This window comes from Orbicella franksi, chromosome 10 (assembly GCF_964199315.1).
Source record: "Orbicella franksi chromosome 10, jaOrbFran1.1, whole genome shotgun sequence".
Classification (NCBI taxonomy): domain Eukaryota; kingdom Metazoa; phylum Cnidaria; class Anthozoa; order Scleractinia; family Merulinidae; genus Orbicella; species Orbicella franksi.
In genome coordinates this window covers 27416219-27433824 of record NC_138154.1, presented here as the reverse complement: position 1 = coordinate 27433824, position 17606 = coordinate 27416219, and the positions used below count along the sequence as shown (strand labels likewise).

The 17606-nt window shown below is 37.9% G+C and overlaps 1 pseudogene; it reads left to right on the top strand.

The window, feature by feature from the left end:
• Positions 1 to 8339: 8339 nt before the first annotated feature.
• Positions 8340 to 9346, top strand: LOC145500924 (uncharacterized; annotated as a pseudogene).
• Positions 9347 to 17606: the final 8260 nt, after the last annotated feature.

Below are 17606 nucleotides of genomic sequence, written 5' to 3'. Positions count from 1 at the left end.
ATCCCCACAGTAATTTTGGGGGAAATAATTCAGACTGATGTAATGGAATTTTTCTGGTGGATATAATGGTATAATTTAGACTTCGCCAAAAATCTTCAATTCTGTCGCAGTATGCCTTAAATCTTATATTAATAAAACTTCAAAACCTCTAACCTGCGTTTAGTTGAGTCAGAGATAGTCATGATACACTAGGTCGTTTAAGGCTCGGACAGTTTTGATGAGAGGATCTTCTTTTCCCCTTTTTTCGTTGAAAAATCAGACTTTAACTGCCTCATGAAATCATTAACTTTGGACCGCAGTCAAACCGCCGCGTGAATGCACACGAGAAGTCACAATCATCGGTAATTAAGAAAGGTACTTAGACCACAAACTATTATGGGCCGTTAAATGTCCTTAAGGCATGTTTAGGTTTTAATAAACATTGGCAGCTTTCACACTAGAGATGGATAACCCGTCTTAGACGGGTTATCCGTCCCTAGTGAGAAAACGGCCAATGTGATAAAACATATCCAGAGCTAATAAAATTTCTTGACCAACTAAATCGGTAGACTTTACAAGTTTCAGTTTATAAATGATGACGGAAAACCCAGAGCCGTTGGGTGATAAATAGGTCTAACTTCCTGTTTCTAACCTAATTGAGAACATGCAGCTGGCAGCTGATATTAAACCTACTCTGAAAAATTTTTCGACTTTCGCAGCATCATTTAAATCTAATTCAATGTTGTCATATTTATCTCCTGCTTTTGCAAACCTGTCCTAAATACTTGATTAGAGGCCAGAGATCAGTCTTCATATTTTGCCCATTAATTCGTAACAACTCGTTATATGTTGTTTCTAACTTTCGAAAAGCTCCCATATTCATGATTAAGTTGTGAGGTGCTTTTAGCTATTTAGTGTTCTTTGAATATAATTACCACGTTAAAATAAATTTGTTGCCTATGTTTTTCTTCTTACTGAAGCACCTTCAAAACGGGTTGAAACCTTCAATGAAGTGATTTAACTCGGTCCATTTATATTTACCTACTAAACAATGCAACAAATTTGCGAAACTTTTATTTTAGCTACGACTTCCTTTCTCCTGTTTCTTGGAAAGATTTCAAAATCTCGAATGTTTAATCCTTTGAAATTCTTTTCAGTCAAGCCCCAATTGTCTCAATTGACACTCACAATATGAATCACCATGAAAACATTTTTCCAGCCTTGTTTAGGAGATTATTTACCAAGCAAGCAATGCAACTAATTTAAATAATGTTGTCTCTAGCTACGACTTCCTTACACCTGCTCTAAGGTATGTTCTAAACTTTTTTTCCTGTTACATAATTAGCCGTTTTATGTAAGTCTTTTCATTCTGTCACATGATTATGATAAGCCCGTGTGTCATTAGAACTCTTTGGAATACCCCGAATTTCCAAGCAGTCTCGTCTCGAGCATTGTTCAAGGTCGTTAAATGATTCCTACAAAGCTTTTTAACTGGTTTGTAGTATCCAGGAGCTCAGCTTTTAGACTCTTGTCAACTGGCTGCCTGGCTCCGCTAGCCCCTACGGTTATTCCAGGCAGTTAGTACTCTAATTTTTACTTATAATATTTTCATTGAAATTGTAATATTTTTTCTTTAGCAAGAGTGGGTGCAAATAAAGATTGATTACTGTTGATTACTGTACAGTCGTAATGTAGAGTGCTTGAAAATTAGTCTGCATTGTCCCGCAAACTCAAATATATGCAGAGACACCTCTGGGACTTTCCAAGATTTACATAAGTTTAAAAACTCGTGAGTTTAGCTGGACATCATTCATTAGTAGTGTATGTGTGGTCAAGGAAAAAAACGTTTGCCAACCGGAGTAGTTAACAGTTCCCTTGGAATTATTTGTTTAATTTGTTTCTTATGACCTTCCTTACTAATTTCGCTGTCATTTCTGTAGAACGACTGCGTGGAACATTTAGTTCATTTTAACCCGTTTGGTGAAGACATTGGTTTATAGACAGGTTGTTTTGTCCAAGGTTATGTCGTTTCTCGACCGATTTTTTTCAGTCATATGCTCAAGAGAATTAAACGAATCTTTTCTAGGAGCCCGGTGTAATATCTAAGGTAGTCATTTTCCAAGACTCAAAAGCAGGAAACCATTTTTTTGTATCAAAAAGGGTAAATGAAAATCGTTTGTTTAGCACACAAGCTTGACACGGAGAATCTCTTGATAGGTTGTTTGGTAACAGGGATCAGTATTCTGGATTATTTATGCATGGAACTTTAGTTGGATAATTGAACTGTATGAAAATTCCGGCGGGCCCAGGCTCCCCCTTTTTCCTAACGGCCACAATTGGACTCCTTCGGAATCCTTTTATCTGCATTTCGTGGCAGCTGATGGTGTGATTCCTACACTTGCTTTTAAGTGTTTTTCATTGAGCGATGATATCCAAGGGAACTGGGGTTTCTGTTTAATCAAGAATCAAGACTTTCAGACAATTCTAAGATAACCAGTTTTTATGATAGTGAAAATTTCCTGTAGTTAAATCGGTTGATGTATTTACAAAATAACGAAATCATACGTAGTCTAGAGTCCAAAGCACGATCCAAGGCTCTTCCAATTTTATTTGGTTGCTTGTTTGCCGTATTTTCCGTTTAGACTGTTTAGCAATTTGTTGAGCACAACAGTAAGCTGATATCTTGCGATATCAAGACGCTGACCCGATATGGCCTGTTTTATGGCTGACAATGGATGTGGTGAAAACCTTTTTTGACCAACTGTAGCGGCATATCAGGCTGGTTTGGTCTTGCCATGGTTATTTTAATTTGCTCAACTGCGTCTCTTCAAAGTCGCCTAATATGCCGCCGATGTACTACATTTGTTACTAAGTTATGGATTTAATCTAACAATTGCCTTGGTGATGGGCCATTCAAATTTCAAATCGTTGAACTTGTCCAAATTGTAGTGATCCTCATTGTTGGCCAGCACGATGCGGCATTCCTTTTCTGTGCTAGAAAAGCTTTTTAGTCGAGTCGTTTAATAAGAAACTTGCTAGATCTGCTAGCAGTTTTATGTGGTGTATGGTTTGATCATGTGCTAGGTGGATAGAAGCACAGAGATGACCATAACATTTTGTTTCTAACGGACGAAACCAGGATAAAGGTAGGTAAATTCTCTGAAGTCATTTTCTGCGAGAGTATTGTAATAATACGGAGTCAGTATAAGCTAATGCACCTTCAAGTCATTTTCAAGTAACTGTTGCGCCTGCCTCTCCGGCTAAGATAAGTTCAATGCATTAGCTCTCCTTGTTCCCTACATCAGTCAATGTGGGAGGCCTAATGAGCAACTCGCTATACTGAGAGATCTGCTCGGGATCAGTGGAGTGAACAGAATATAGATCACCGAACAGAGAAAGTTATCACTAGCTAATGAATGTTATTCATGATTTGATCTCTAACATTTTACCTTGTTTATTTACCCTATAGATTTATTTATAACCTCAGCTAGAAGTTGTTGAAAAGATAACTAAGTTGTTAAAGAGCTCACTCCAGCAACACGTGACCTTATTGCCCAACAAAGGTCTTTTGCCGTCACGAGTGTTTTCATTTAAAGCCTCGCAGCCTGAGACGAGCGCGGTTCTTAAAATGAAAAGCGTTTTTCTGTCGCTTATTTCAGACCGAAGGGTGAAAAAAATTTAAGAAGTGAATTTTGAGTTTCTTGAGTTGTGATTGTATGACGAACTTTTTGTAAAGAGGCGATGAAATGTGTAGGGGAATAACAAAATTAGCCGCTGTGGTAAGTTGGGTTTTACAATAACTTTTTTTGTGCGATTTTTCAAAAGTTTCATTTTAGTCAGACTGAAAGTTTAGTCCGAATTACAGCGATGTCACGAGCTCTGTCATGATCACCTTGGTTTACAAAAAGCGAGGCCAACATAGAAAATAATTAGAAAGAAATGTCAGTGTTTCTTAATCCGCGCTCTCTTCACTTCTATTCGAGATTTCCTGCATCAGTTCGCATCAACTATTTTCCGATAAAGTAGAAATATATAAAAAATATTCGAACGACTTATCGTGGATCTATAAATCAGCTATGTCTTGCCGAATTAAAAAATGTATGGCCGAATCAAATCAATATTCGGGAAATGTACAGAATTTCGAAGGAAAGACTCTTTGAAATGTTCTAAGTGTACTTGATGTTTATTAAAGTGCCACTGAAACGAAATTTTCGTACTCTCTTTTATTATCCCAATCTATAGTTTCAAACGTGCTTAAAGTAATGGTGAACTTTATTTCTGTCAAATCCTAACGGAAAGTGGTTTTTTTAGCTGTTGAAATCGATTGTTTGGAGCAAAACTGTGTCCGGGCTCTGGAACCGAGTTTAAGGACCTTGTGACGTCACTGGTTGTATTCACGCAAGAAGCGCTATAGATTCTCTCTTGTTTTCACTTGATTTATGCAAGTCTATTTTTCATATTGTCGATACCTACTAGTTTTCTACCTTGTAATTTCTGTCCAGCCTTGACAGGAAATACACATCATAAACGTTAGAAGGTGCCAGAGAGTGTAGATTCACCAAAATAAATGCTACAGATTAGAGCAGCTCAGTATACTTTTCGAACATCTTAAGTACTCGATTGGAGATTTCGAAGACGAGTGTGGCAACTTTTATATCACGTCCTGAAGGCTAAACACGATATTTCGTCGTCTGTTTTCAGCCTGGTTCTGAAATTTGGATTCTCACGTTTATCTAAGGTCTATTAACAAGATATGTATAAGAACAGTGTATCGTTTTGCTATCGCCTAGAATGAAGTTAATAAACACTATATATGTAACAATCATATTATGAGCTCGAGATTTCTATGAGGTGATAGCTGAAGGTGCCTAAGGCCGAATCAACTATCACCTCGTAGAAATCGAGAGCGAATAATCTAATTGTTTTTGTACAATTCTAACTAAATTTCCTTCAAATAAAGATTTTTTAATAATTTCCCAACGTAGCATTAAACTTAATGCTTTAGTAGAACGGATAGACTTGTCACAAGTCGACCTTTTCTTAATCCTTGACTTATTTATCTCTCTCAAGCGAAGCGAGAGGCTATCTTCGAGCGACGGTGAAACCAACAGGCTAGGAAAGAATTATTGGAAAGGACTTTTAGAAAGTCTATAGAATGGACTGGAATGTTATTTAAAGCTTACATTTGTGCACGCGTGCTCGTCAGCTCATTGAAAGTTTTAAGGTTTTATGTCAAAGCCACATCATGCGAGTCAGTTTCCTTTCTTTACGGTTAACGCTCTTGAGAATTTAATCATCCAGTATTATTTCTAAATCTTCCTCAAAACATCACAGAAACTAGGAAAGGTTGCCATCATTTCGACGACCTCCAGCCACTGCATTCTAATTAACAATTAGATTATGAGCTCGAGATCTACTAATCGTTCAAAATTTTATATAAATCCTCTTCACAGACTCCTGGAAAACGCAAAGAAGCGGCAGTCATCTTTTTTACAAGCTCATACAGCTACGCTACTTACTATCTACAACATAGTGAGAAGCGTAGCCAATCAGAAAACGCCATTCTGTCATGACAGAACGCTAGTAGATTTATACTAATGGCTGATACTATACGAGTAGCTCAGCCAACAGACTGCAGAATTTGGATTAGTATACTAGTAGAATTCTACTAATATGGGAGAACATCAAGCTTTACCAGAAGATTTACAAAAACAACGTATTATTTCCCCAGGTCACGTTGTGGTGGGAATAAAGACACTCTGGTATGTACACCTCAATTATATTTGTGAAATTCCTACCTTTGAATATACCTGAAGGATGAGAAAGGTACGCTTTACAGGCGGAACCTCCCTGTGCAGGTCATTATAGGAAGTGCTCTCCCACCCGCCACCCACCCCTCCCCCTCCCCCTCACCTCTCTCCCTCCTTAGGAGCTTAAGCTCGGGAAATTCGTCAATTTGAAAAGCGAAATGACTTTTGGAATCAGTTAGTATTTTAAGAGAAATACAGAATACTATCAAGAGGTTTGAAAACTCTGGGAAGATTTTACACTGCGGGGAATTGAAGTTATGCCGTGTTTTTGGTAAGAAGGCAGAGTTTTTCTCACAGTTAACATTTCACAAAGACCAGAGAAAGTGCGAGCACTTGCTTCTTCTGGTTTTGCCCGTAAGTAGAGTTATTGTATTGTTGCTATTTGGCTAGTGCTCCTTCATAGAACTGTATTCTATGGATTCGAGGTAATGCACTTTAAATTTCACCACGCTGTTTTAAGCTTCTTGTTCTTGATATTCCCGTCGCCGTCGCCGTACCCTGTGATCAGGTGCCGGCGTCTTTTAATACAGGGAGGGAAGGAAGGTTAGATAGCAATTTACCGTTGCCGTTATTGTTGTTTCCCAAAGATTCCAAATAGCCTTGGGCCACTGCATTAACGACAGACCTTCTAAGTCTTTTTGCGGCTTTGCTGTTGTTATTTTGCAATCTTGCGACAAAAGCAACGGGCTATACAGTGTGCGATTGTAAGAAAGCCGTCTCCCATCTAAATCGTGTTTGTGAGAACACTGACTACAAAAGTCCAATAGAAAGCTTTATATTTCCCCCAAATTTAATTAAGAAAGAGTCAGACTTGAAACAAGGGAATTGCTGTTTTGGGTTACTTAGTAGCGGAAGATTCCGGATGAGTTGCATACTTAGTGTATAAACATTAATCGCAAATTCAGGCCATCAGCGAATGACAAACATGAGTGAATCGTTCTCAGAGAGATTCAAAATGTCAGATTTAAATGGCGCCTGACAGTAGGTCATTTCCAAGTTGTCTTTTGCCTTTGTGTGAAAACGATTTTTTGAGTGAAACAATTCATATTTAAATGTGTTTCAACGTTTCGCTCGTTTTTGCAACTCGGAATGGCCTGTAGAAATAATTTATATCCAGGAGCAGAGGCTCCCTTGCTCGTCTTTATTGTCGTACCCTGAATGACACAGAAAACAGTGGCAAATACAATAGCATTTGTAACATAAAAGTAAATTGCAACTTGATGTGACAATAATATGATAATAGAGAAGTTCTTGAAAAGAAGAATCAATGATATTTAGGACACTCATATGCGTAATGCCGGAGATGATACATTACAAACCGGACATAGAAAATGGACAGCGGAAGTGAAGTATCAATAAAGTTTGAAGCGAATCCGAAAAAACTAAAAGCATGCAGTCAATTTCATTAAGTCATCGTTGCCGAGAGCATTAATTGTCTGTAAGTGAAGATTGCGATTGAGTCACGAAAAAAGTTCATCTGCTGGGATTATTCATGACATGGCAGTTGTAATAGATATATGTCAAATGTTTGCTTGGAAAACGAATTATAAAGTTCCATCAGGAACTGTCATATTGCATCTGTCTAGCGGTTTGTTTGAGATGTGGGTTATTTCAGTTGTAATATAATTTTATAACCAGCTACAATTAGTGATCCCTGTTTTCAGTATTGCGTGTTTTCTATATTTTCAAGAACTGAACGGAACATTCTCACGATGGTTAGTCTGTGGATTTCATTCTGAAGGTAAGTCTAAGGTTAGTATATTAAGGTAACTATAACTTACTATAGAGAGAGGATTCTGACTAATGTGATCAAACTGAAAGAAAACCTTGCCCAGTAAATGTCCGAAGGGAATATGTTCTTTAAACAAGCTGCGTCACGGTTTTCACATCTTGAAAAGTTTAGCCTAGATTTTTCACGTTCGTCGTTTTTAATCCGAGTCAATCTTCTCCATCCTTAACCATCCTTGTTCCTCTATGGTTCATTACTAGCTCTTTGGTGTTTTTCTACTTCAGTTAACTATTATTTTCGGGTTCCTTCAATTAAAAAGTAATTTTAATTTTGTACGTTACAAAATGCTTCAAAGTACAGTGACTGAGCTCTTTTAACAGAATAGCTTCATATCGCTTACTGTCGCTTTCGGGAAGCAAGGAGCAGTGTTAAGAGCGCTCGTCTCCCACGTAGCCCGTAGCTCGTAGCCCGGGTTTGATTTCAGCCCCGTGGGTTGAGTTTGTTATTGGTTCTTGCCTTGCTCCGAGGGTTTTTTCTCCACAAAGACTAACATAGGATAGAGGACCTGCATGAAAACCAGCCAGGACCAATGTGGCTTCCTCTCTGAATATTGTAATCTTAATATAATTTTATTTTACTTTGACTACAACATGAATTAGTGAGTGACTAGATTTGTAAGGATTCTGGCCTTGCAATTTTCACAAAGCAAAAACAAAGGCGGAAAAAAGTCTTGCTTTGTTGCATGAGTTTTTTGGTATCTTAACCTTACGCCCTCATTTTTAGGTGATCTTTTTTTTTGGAAAACATCACAAGGAGCATAATGACTACAAATATCAGCAACAACAACAGTACTTCAAACTCCAGCTACGACAAGATGATATCTCACTTTCCTGCCTCAGAATGCATTCCGTGGCTTGTTGTGCTCATCCCTGAATGTCTGGCCATAGTTATCCTTAACATCATCACCATTATTGTATTTGTAAAGCAGCTACAGAGCACATACTTGATCATCCATCTGGCAATAGTCGATCTCTTAGCTGGCGCAGTTTCAGGACCTTTGAATGTCTACTATGAAATGCTCGACTGCGTTTTCGAGGATAACTTTCCGTATTTCCCCTGGCTAGATTATTTAATTAACAGCGTACGATTGTTTTTCCCGTCGGCCTCCCAATCAATCTAGCTGTTATCTCCGTAGAACGGTTACACGCGACTGTTCTTCCATTCAGACATCGCCTCCTTAAGAAATGGATTTATGGGGTAATGATCGCTGCCATTTGGATAGCGACAATATCGAGGGAGTATATCCTAGTGCGTGTTCAGTTCTACCCAGAAAACCTTGATTTCAACACAGTATTAGCGGGCTACTTCTCACATTATTTCGTTTCTCTTTTTGTTATTTGTGTTTCTTGTGCCTGCATCTTCATAAAAGTTCGCTGCAGTCGTCATCGTCATCATCACGGTGCAGCCAGCCTGAGAGAAAGAAAACTAACGACTACCTTACTTATCATTACACTTTTGTCCTTATTGAGTTGGTTGCCATTTCCTATTTTTTTTCATGATTTTATCTACTGTTCGTTTAGACTCTTGGAACGCATTTCATCACTTTGCCATGACAGGGCTAATTTTATATTTGGCCAACTCGCTAGTTAATCCAAAAATATACTCTCTCCGGATGTCCGAATTCAAGGCATGTGTGGTAAGAATGTTCCGCCGGGCTCCAAATCGTGACAACGCAGCCGATTTGTCATTTAACAATCGTTAACACAAACTCTTCAGTGGTATTTGTATGTTGTTGTAAATCAGTTGAAAAGAGTGAAGTCGTTCCAAGAAAATCAGATCCTTTTTTAATACCAATGACGGTATATAATCGGATGTCAATGGTTTTTCTTAATCTCTTGATTATCTTCAAAGTTCAACTGATTGTCTGAAAAATGTGTGTACAAGATGAAAGTTTAAAATGTTAGTAACAAAATTCATGCGTTTCTAATTCAGTTTCAGAACTTCCTAAATTAAGTCAGATTAAAAGTATATTTCTTCTTTTTGGGATAAGTTCCAAAGTTGGTATTCTACCGTAAGTAATGCGAGTTTACTTCTCTCCGAGCCAGAAGTCTTGTTTGGAATTACTCGTCCCTGTACGCACCATTTGACTCTCAACCACCTCATAATGCTGGGCAAATATTTTCTATATATCAACGCGATAAATAATACTATGTTCGTCAGTTCAGCGACTTCATCTCATTAGTGCCTGAAAAAATCGAGAAAAAAATATATATTGCTACCACACTGAATGGTGAAAGAGAATTTCAACAGAAGTGAAAATTCTTTCTCACCCATTAAGGCGTGTCTGTTAGTACTTTATTGCGAGGTTTTTTTTTTGTTTTTTTGTTTTTGTAAGTAAAAACAGTGTACTGTAAGTCCTTAAGTAACGTAATGTGTATATTGTACTGTATTGTACTGTAATTACAGTGTATTGTAAGTCGTTAGGCAACGTAATGTGCCAGTAGGTTATGCCATATTAAGTAATTAATGCATATTGTAAGTAAGCAAGTAATGTAATGCGAAGTATTGTAAGCAGGTTTTTGAATGTATTGTAAGTGATATTTGTAAGTTAGTAAAAGCATTAAAAAAAGTATATTCCAGTTTCGGAAAACTTTTCTTGCATATTGCATCTGTTGTTAGAATTACTCTATCAGAATCTAAATTTGCAAATTTCACTACGCTTTTTAGTAATTAGCAATTTGATGTAAAACACATCAAAACTGAGGGTAAAGATAGTAAAATTCCTTGCCTTTCGTTTTCGTTGAAACTACGTTTTCTTCTAATAAAATTCTTATGAAAAAGATTGATATTTTTAGCCCGTAAAAAATAATCTTCCACATTTTGTTTGGTCAAAATCCATATAATTTTGTGATTTTATTTTACAGAGGAAGGTTAAGGCCCTGTTCACACTACGCAGGACCGTAATTGTTGTCGAGAATGGTGCAACCTATCGCTTCAGAGTCATGCTGCTTAAACCCTTGAAAATGTTAAATAAAATCCACCATTTTTAAACAAAACAAACTCCACCCAGCATGCCTGTGTTGTAGAGTACGTGACCTCGAATTCTGGAACGCGGTCAGACGCCTTGCATTCGAACAGCAAAGATTCAGAAAAGTTGAACTGGTGATTTTTGATCAATGGTAAGCGCCCGTAGTACCATGTGATTCCGAATGAGTTGTAATTTAGTGGAAACATTAGTTGCAAATTCAGGCCATCAGCGAATGACAAGCATGTGTGGTTCGTTCTTAATAAAACTTGAAAATTGCAGGTTTGATTGGTGCTTGACAATTTGAGCAAGTAGAAATTAATTTATATCCAGGAGTTAATATAAGCTCCTTTTCTCGTTTTTATCATCGTATCCAGAATTACACAAAGAAATCCGAGAACGATTTGTACGCGTAATGCTGGAGACTGTACATTATAAAGGCTTGTGCATCAAAACGAACCGGATATGAAAAATGAACAGCGGTAAAGAATTATCAATAGAACGCAATATTATCACACAAATCAAACTAAAAGCGTGCAGTCATCTTTATCAATCATCGCTGCCGAGAACACTGCTTTGCAGTAAGTAAAGATTCTGAATGAGTCTGAGCGAAAAACTAAGTCTGGCAGTTGCTAGTTTTAATCAACCTCTACCAAATGTTTGCTTTGGAGAAAGAAAGTTCCATTAGGAACTGTTATATTGCATCCGTCTAGCGGTTTGTTTTAGATGCATATATGGGTTATTTCAGTTGTAATATAATTTCAAAACCGACTGCAAAGTGGTTTATTGAGTTATATTTTCAAGTATTGTGCGGAACATTCTCGATCTCAAGGTGATTTGTCTGCGAGAAACGTTTTCCCACTTAAAGACGTTCGCGCAAAAAATTTCTACTCGATAACCTGTTTTTTTTAAACTTCTACTGCGGACAGATAATGATATACCTGTTTCAGAAATGAAATAAAAATTGGGGTTCACCGTCTTCGTTTCAGAGATCAAGCGTGTGGAAAACTAGTCTGATTTTGATAAATTGGTGCGCGTAATTCAGCATGGTCTCCGGGGTTTTTAGGTTAAAATATCAAAGATAAGTCAACAGTGGCAAACTATCCTAATAATATTTCGTATCAGTGAATCTGTGGCTTTAATAATTCCAAATATTTCCATCATTTTCACAAACCTTAACCCTTCAAGAGGCATTTGAAACCGACGCACAGCTAAACGAAGAGGTCAAATAAACGGAATTTGATGGTGCGTTTTGCAAGAAATTCAAACTTCTACTCAATAGATTTTCTTCCTTTTTTCGCAGAACGTTGAAAATCGGTAGAGAAAATGGCCCATTAAAAGAAAAATAGGGGTCACCGAACGTCGAAGATCGTTAAATCCACGCAAAGTTGTAGCAGTGGCCATTTGTCCTATTATTGTTCACTTACCACTTAGCGCGCGCGCTCGATGCATGACGTGGCGTGTGAATCTCGTGAGCAGCAAGAATGCGCAGAAACAGTTAGCGCGAACGAATGATTTTGGCCTTGGCGATCTTCACAAAACTAAAATAAAAGTAAAAAACAAACAAACAAACAAACAAACAAACAAAAAAACACAAGTCTGGGTTCTTTGCGGCATGGACCTGTGATGTCTTAATTTTCAGCCCTCATTTTTAGGTGATCTGGTTTTTGGAAGGCGTTAGAAGGAGAGGAACAAAATGACTACAAATATCCGCAACAGCAACAGTACTTCAAACTCCAGCTACGACAAGACGATGGCTCACCTCCCTGCCTCAGAATGCATTCCATGGCTTGTTGCGCTCATCCCTGAATGTCTGGCCATAGTTATCCTCAACATCGTCACTATAATTGTATTTATAAAGCAGCGTCAGCTACAGCGCCGAGGTACATACTTTGTCATTCATCTGGCCATGGCCATGGTGGATCTCTTAGCTGGGGCAGTTTAAGGACCTTTGAATGTCTATTATGAAATGCTCGACTTTATTTTCAAGGATAACTTTCCGTATAACACTTTGCCAGGTTTTCTAATTCTTGGCGTACGATGGTTTTTCCCGTTGGCCTCCCTAATCAATCTAGCTGTAATCTCCCTAGAACGGTTACACGCGATCTTTCTTCAATTCAGATATCGCGCCCTTAAGAAATGGGTTTATGGAGTAATGATCACTGCCATTTGGGTGACGACTATATCGAGGGAATGTCTCCGACTACGTTTTCAGTTCTACCCAGCAAAATTCGACTTTAACATGGCATTAGCGGTGTACTATTTACATCAATTTGTTTCTCTTTTTGTTATTTGTGTCTCTTGTGCCTGCATCTTCATAAAAGTTCGCTGCAGTCGTCATCGTCATCATCATGGTGCAGCCAGTCTGAGAGAAAGAAAACTAACGACTACCTTACTTATTACCGCGCTTGTGTCCTTATTGAGTTGGATGCCATTTCCTATTGTTTACATCATTATAAGTCTTCGTGACTCTTGGAACTCATTTTACTACTTTCACGTGACTGCGTTAATTTTATTTTTGGCCAACTCGCTGTTTAACCCCATAATATACTCTTTGCGGTTGCCCGAATTCAAGGCATTTGTAGTAAGAATGTTCTTCAAGGCTCCAAATCGTGACAACGCAGCTGCCGATTTGCCTCTTAACAATCGTTAACACAAACTCTTTAGTGGTATTTGTATGTGTTGTAAATTACTTAAAAGATTGAAGACAAGAAAACAAAAACATCTTTTTTAATACCAATGTGACGGTAAAGTCTGCATACGAGCCAAGTGGTTCATCAGCTGCAGGCCGGAGTTTATCCCGGTTTCTGTAGCATGAAGCGACTAGGAGTATTTCTACTTCCCCCTGAATGGGATGCTAGTTCATCGCAGGGTTACTCGCACCATTAAGTTCGCCGGTACCCATTTATACACCTGGGTGTAGAGGGGCACTGCGAGAGTAAAGTGTCTTGCTCAAGAACACAACACAATGTCCTCGACCAAGGCTCGAACCCAGACCGCTCGATCCACAGACGAGCGCACTAACCATGTGACGGTAATAGGATGTTACTGGTCTCTCGGTCATTTTAAGAATCATTTCTGAGTCATCGCCTATCTTACGTAACCAATATAAATTCACTAGCATCAGTGTAGCACCAGAAATATACTGTAAGACTGCCAGGTTGTATTTTGTCTCCATTATTAAAAGGAATTAACCCAGCTTGTACTAAAAGCTAATTTTCTTCGTTTGGATATCAATGTTGTAACTGTGTGGGGGTCAACTGCGCTAGCCCCGCCAAAGTTGGATTAGCCGCGATCTATTTCAGTCTGAAAGTCAGTTACGCAATCAAAATCATTTTATTGGGTTCGAATTCTTTTAAATCAAAGCGAGAGGCCTACGTCATGTAATCAAAATATATAAATATATATAATAATATATAAAATGTAAATAACTACACAAACAAGATATAAAATAGATAAATTAGATAATTAAATAGTTCATATAGCTCCAATAATAGACCATTTCTTTTGATATCTGGCGAAAAGTATCCCTATATGACTAGTATTAAAGCTATTATTTTTGTTTTCGGATTAAATCGTTTATAGCCGAGAAATTCACAGTTATGTGAACGTGCCCATACATTCTAAGTAACTGCGTTCCCATAAAAGTTCTATAATTTAACAAATATTCTTTTTGTAGCTTGAGTATTAAAGCTATAAATCAGAAATTTAACAAACGTCGTTGACTTTAAAACTGTCTTTTTTTCTCTGTTTTTGGATTGATTTGTTTATAGCTGAGCAATTCGCAATTTTGTCAAGCTTCTCTATGCGCATTTGTTAAAGTCTAAATAACTGGATCATGTTTTCTTTCCACGCTATTACAGCTCAGTTGTTAAGACGCAGGAGTTCAGTATTGGTTTACCATTCGAATCCGGTACAGAGAGTTTTTTTCCCCTTTTTCTTTTATTTTTGCTAAGGATGAACAGCGGTTGGGTATATCATTTTCCAAAACTTCGCCGCACTTTATCTTTCAATTCGATAGCGCGAGGTTGCCATGCATGAAATAATCGTTTGGAAATTTATAGCTGACAAAAAGAACAGCTGGGAAACAAAGTGGATTGGTACAAATTGCACTATCAAATATTGCATTATTAAAGCATCGAATACAAGAAAATTTCTCCCGCTAAAAATTTGTGTTTGTCTAGCGCAGTATCCAAATTGCTGATATTAGCAAATCTGCCTTATAACCAAAATATAATGTCTTGACAAGAAACTAATTCTATACGGCTACTTAATTAGACGCGGGATCGTACTAGCCGTCCAGTTAAATGGATTTTTAAGCTTTCTGACTATCCCCTGACACACACAGTCCGATGATCACCTCGTATTTACGTTTCCTGGCGGGAGCTATGTATGGAATAATGATTTCAAAATCGAAACTTCTGACTTCTATCGATGCAATATTGCTTCTGTCAGGGAAAGATAATCTGGTTAACTTTCAGATCAGGTGCTTGACAATATTCCACACTCGAGAATTGCACCCCCAAAGAATACGAACAATATAAACTACCCATCACTAAAGAAACTTCCAAATTATTGTTTTATCCTGTTTGTCCTATTGCCTTGGTTAGATGGATAAATAAACAAGTAAATAAATAAATAGATAAATGAAGACAGAAAGAAAAAAAGAAAGAAAGAAAGAGAGAAAGAGAGAAAGAGAGATAGAGAGATAGTGAGAAAGAGAGAAAGAGAGAAAGAGAGAAAGAGAGAAAGAGAGAAAGAGAGAAAGAGAGAAAGAGAGAAAGAGAGAAAGAGAGAAAGAGAGAAAGAGAGAAAGAGAGAAAGAGAGAAAGAGAGAAAGAGAGAAAGAGAGAAAGAGAGAAAGAGAGAAAGAGAGAAAGAGAGAAAGAGAGAAAGAGAGAAAGAGAGAAAGAGAGAAAGAGAGAAAGAGAGAAAGAGAGAAAGAGAGAAAGAGAGAAAGAGAGAAAGAGAGAAAGAGAGAAAGAGAGAAAGAGAGAAAGAGAGAAAGAGAGAAAGAGAGAAAGAGAGAAAGAGAGAAAGAGAGAAAGAGAGAAAGAGAGAAAGAGAGAAAGAGAGAAAGAGAGAAAGAGAGAAAGAGAGAAAGAGAGAAAGAGAGAAAGAGAGAAAGAGAGAAAGAGAGAAAGAGAGAAAGAGAGAAAGAGAGAGAGAGAGAGAAAGAGAGAAAGAGAGAAAGAGAGAGAGAGAGAGAGAGAAAGGAAGGAAGGAAGGAAGGAAGGAAGGAAGGAAGGAAGGAAGGAAGGGAGGGGAGGACGGAAGGAAGGAAGGAAGGAAGGAAGGGAGGGAGGACGGAAGGAAGGAAGAAAAGTTATACGTACCTTTCGTGGCATTGTTCTGGCCTTGAGTGTTATCCGACTGATCCGGCAATCAAGTGGACAGTCCGTATTCTTTACATTCTTGTCATTCGTGTGCTTGCTTGATTCGATTGCTCTTTAACATTGAATCCAACAACGGAAAGACAAACAGTTCGGTAGATTTCAGATTTTATTTTGATTGGTGAAAGTATTTGTGTTTTAACAGAATACTTAAAGAGGACACTTGAATGGACAATTTACCCAAGTGTGTTTAAAAGTTCCAGATAGAAATAAGAACAAACGTTGACGTTAAATTTAATTAGACAACCAAAGATATGATTAAAAAAAAAAAAAGGAAAAAAGATGAGAACCGCGCTTTCTCCTGTGGAAACAGAATAAACTTGAAAGTAAAAGAAGATAAACTTGTTTAACGCTATCACAAGTGGTGAATTTTTAGGTTTCATCGATAGCGATTTTGGTGATGGGAATGTCTGTATGATAACAATCGTCGGTCAAATGGCAAGGTAAACAACTGATTTAGAGCGGCGGTGGCATCAATCGTTTGCTCCTGTCCGCTTAAAGCCGACGGCTGATGGTCGTTGATGATAATGGTCTTTTCCCAAGTTTTGTAATCTCCATCTCACGGTATTTCCACTAATACTGATTACAAACAGCAACCGTGGATACCGCTAATTAGAACGATTGCCATTTTGTCTTGAAACGCAACAAGCCATGCGATCGAAATCTTAAATATGCCTGGAAAGATCGTGTGCTTTTCTTTTCAAAAATAAGTGGGTTGAGATGGGTGTAGAAGCCGTTGAGATGGACTAATAAGACGCGCCCGGTAAGCTTTAAAATGATACCAAATTGGTGTCAATTGAAAAGTCACGTGACGAGTTATTCCCTTCTGGAAGAGCCAGTACAAGTGTGTATGTTATTAAAGCACGATGTTCGGGTGGAATTTTTCCAAAGCAATTGCGTTGAGATGGGTGTAAAAGCCGTTGAGATGGACTAATAACACGGTAAGCTTTAAAATGATACCAAGTTGCTGTCAATTAAAAAGTCACGTGACGAGTTATTCACTTCCGGAAGAGCCAGTACAGGTATGTATGTTATTAAAGCACGATGTTCAGGTGAAATTTTTCGATGGTAGTTGCGTTGAGATGAGTTTAGAAGCCGTTGAGACGGGCTAATAACACGGTAAGCTTTAAAATAATACCAAGTTGCTGTCAATTGAAAAGTCACGTGACGAGTTATTCACTTCCGGAAAAGCCAGTACAAGTGTGTATCTTATTAAAGCACAATATTCGGGTGAAATTTTTCGATGGTAGTTGCGTTGAGATGGGTGTAGAAGCCGTATCATTTCAAAATTCGCTCATCACTTCCGGTGCCGCGAAAAAAGTACTTTTCTCGATCTCCTCGAGAGATAATTGTAGTTGCTGGATTTTAAAGCAATTCTAAAGAACATCATATTTTCGCGGAATTCAAGGATGCGTTTTGCCAGAAAATGAAAAACAAAAAAATTATGCGGTAAAAAGAGTGGTCAAAGAAGCACAATTTCCATTCTCATTTTTTATTTTTCATGCATGCTTAAATTTCTTCAAAACGGCTTTTGAATTGTTTTTGTACAGAAAACACGGAAAAAAAGGTTTAAGCAATTTAGTTAAAATGCATTTTTTTCTGTTCCTGGTCACGTGACAGTGGGCGTGGTCCGATAACGTCATGAACTGGATCATATTTGCTCCCTATGG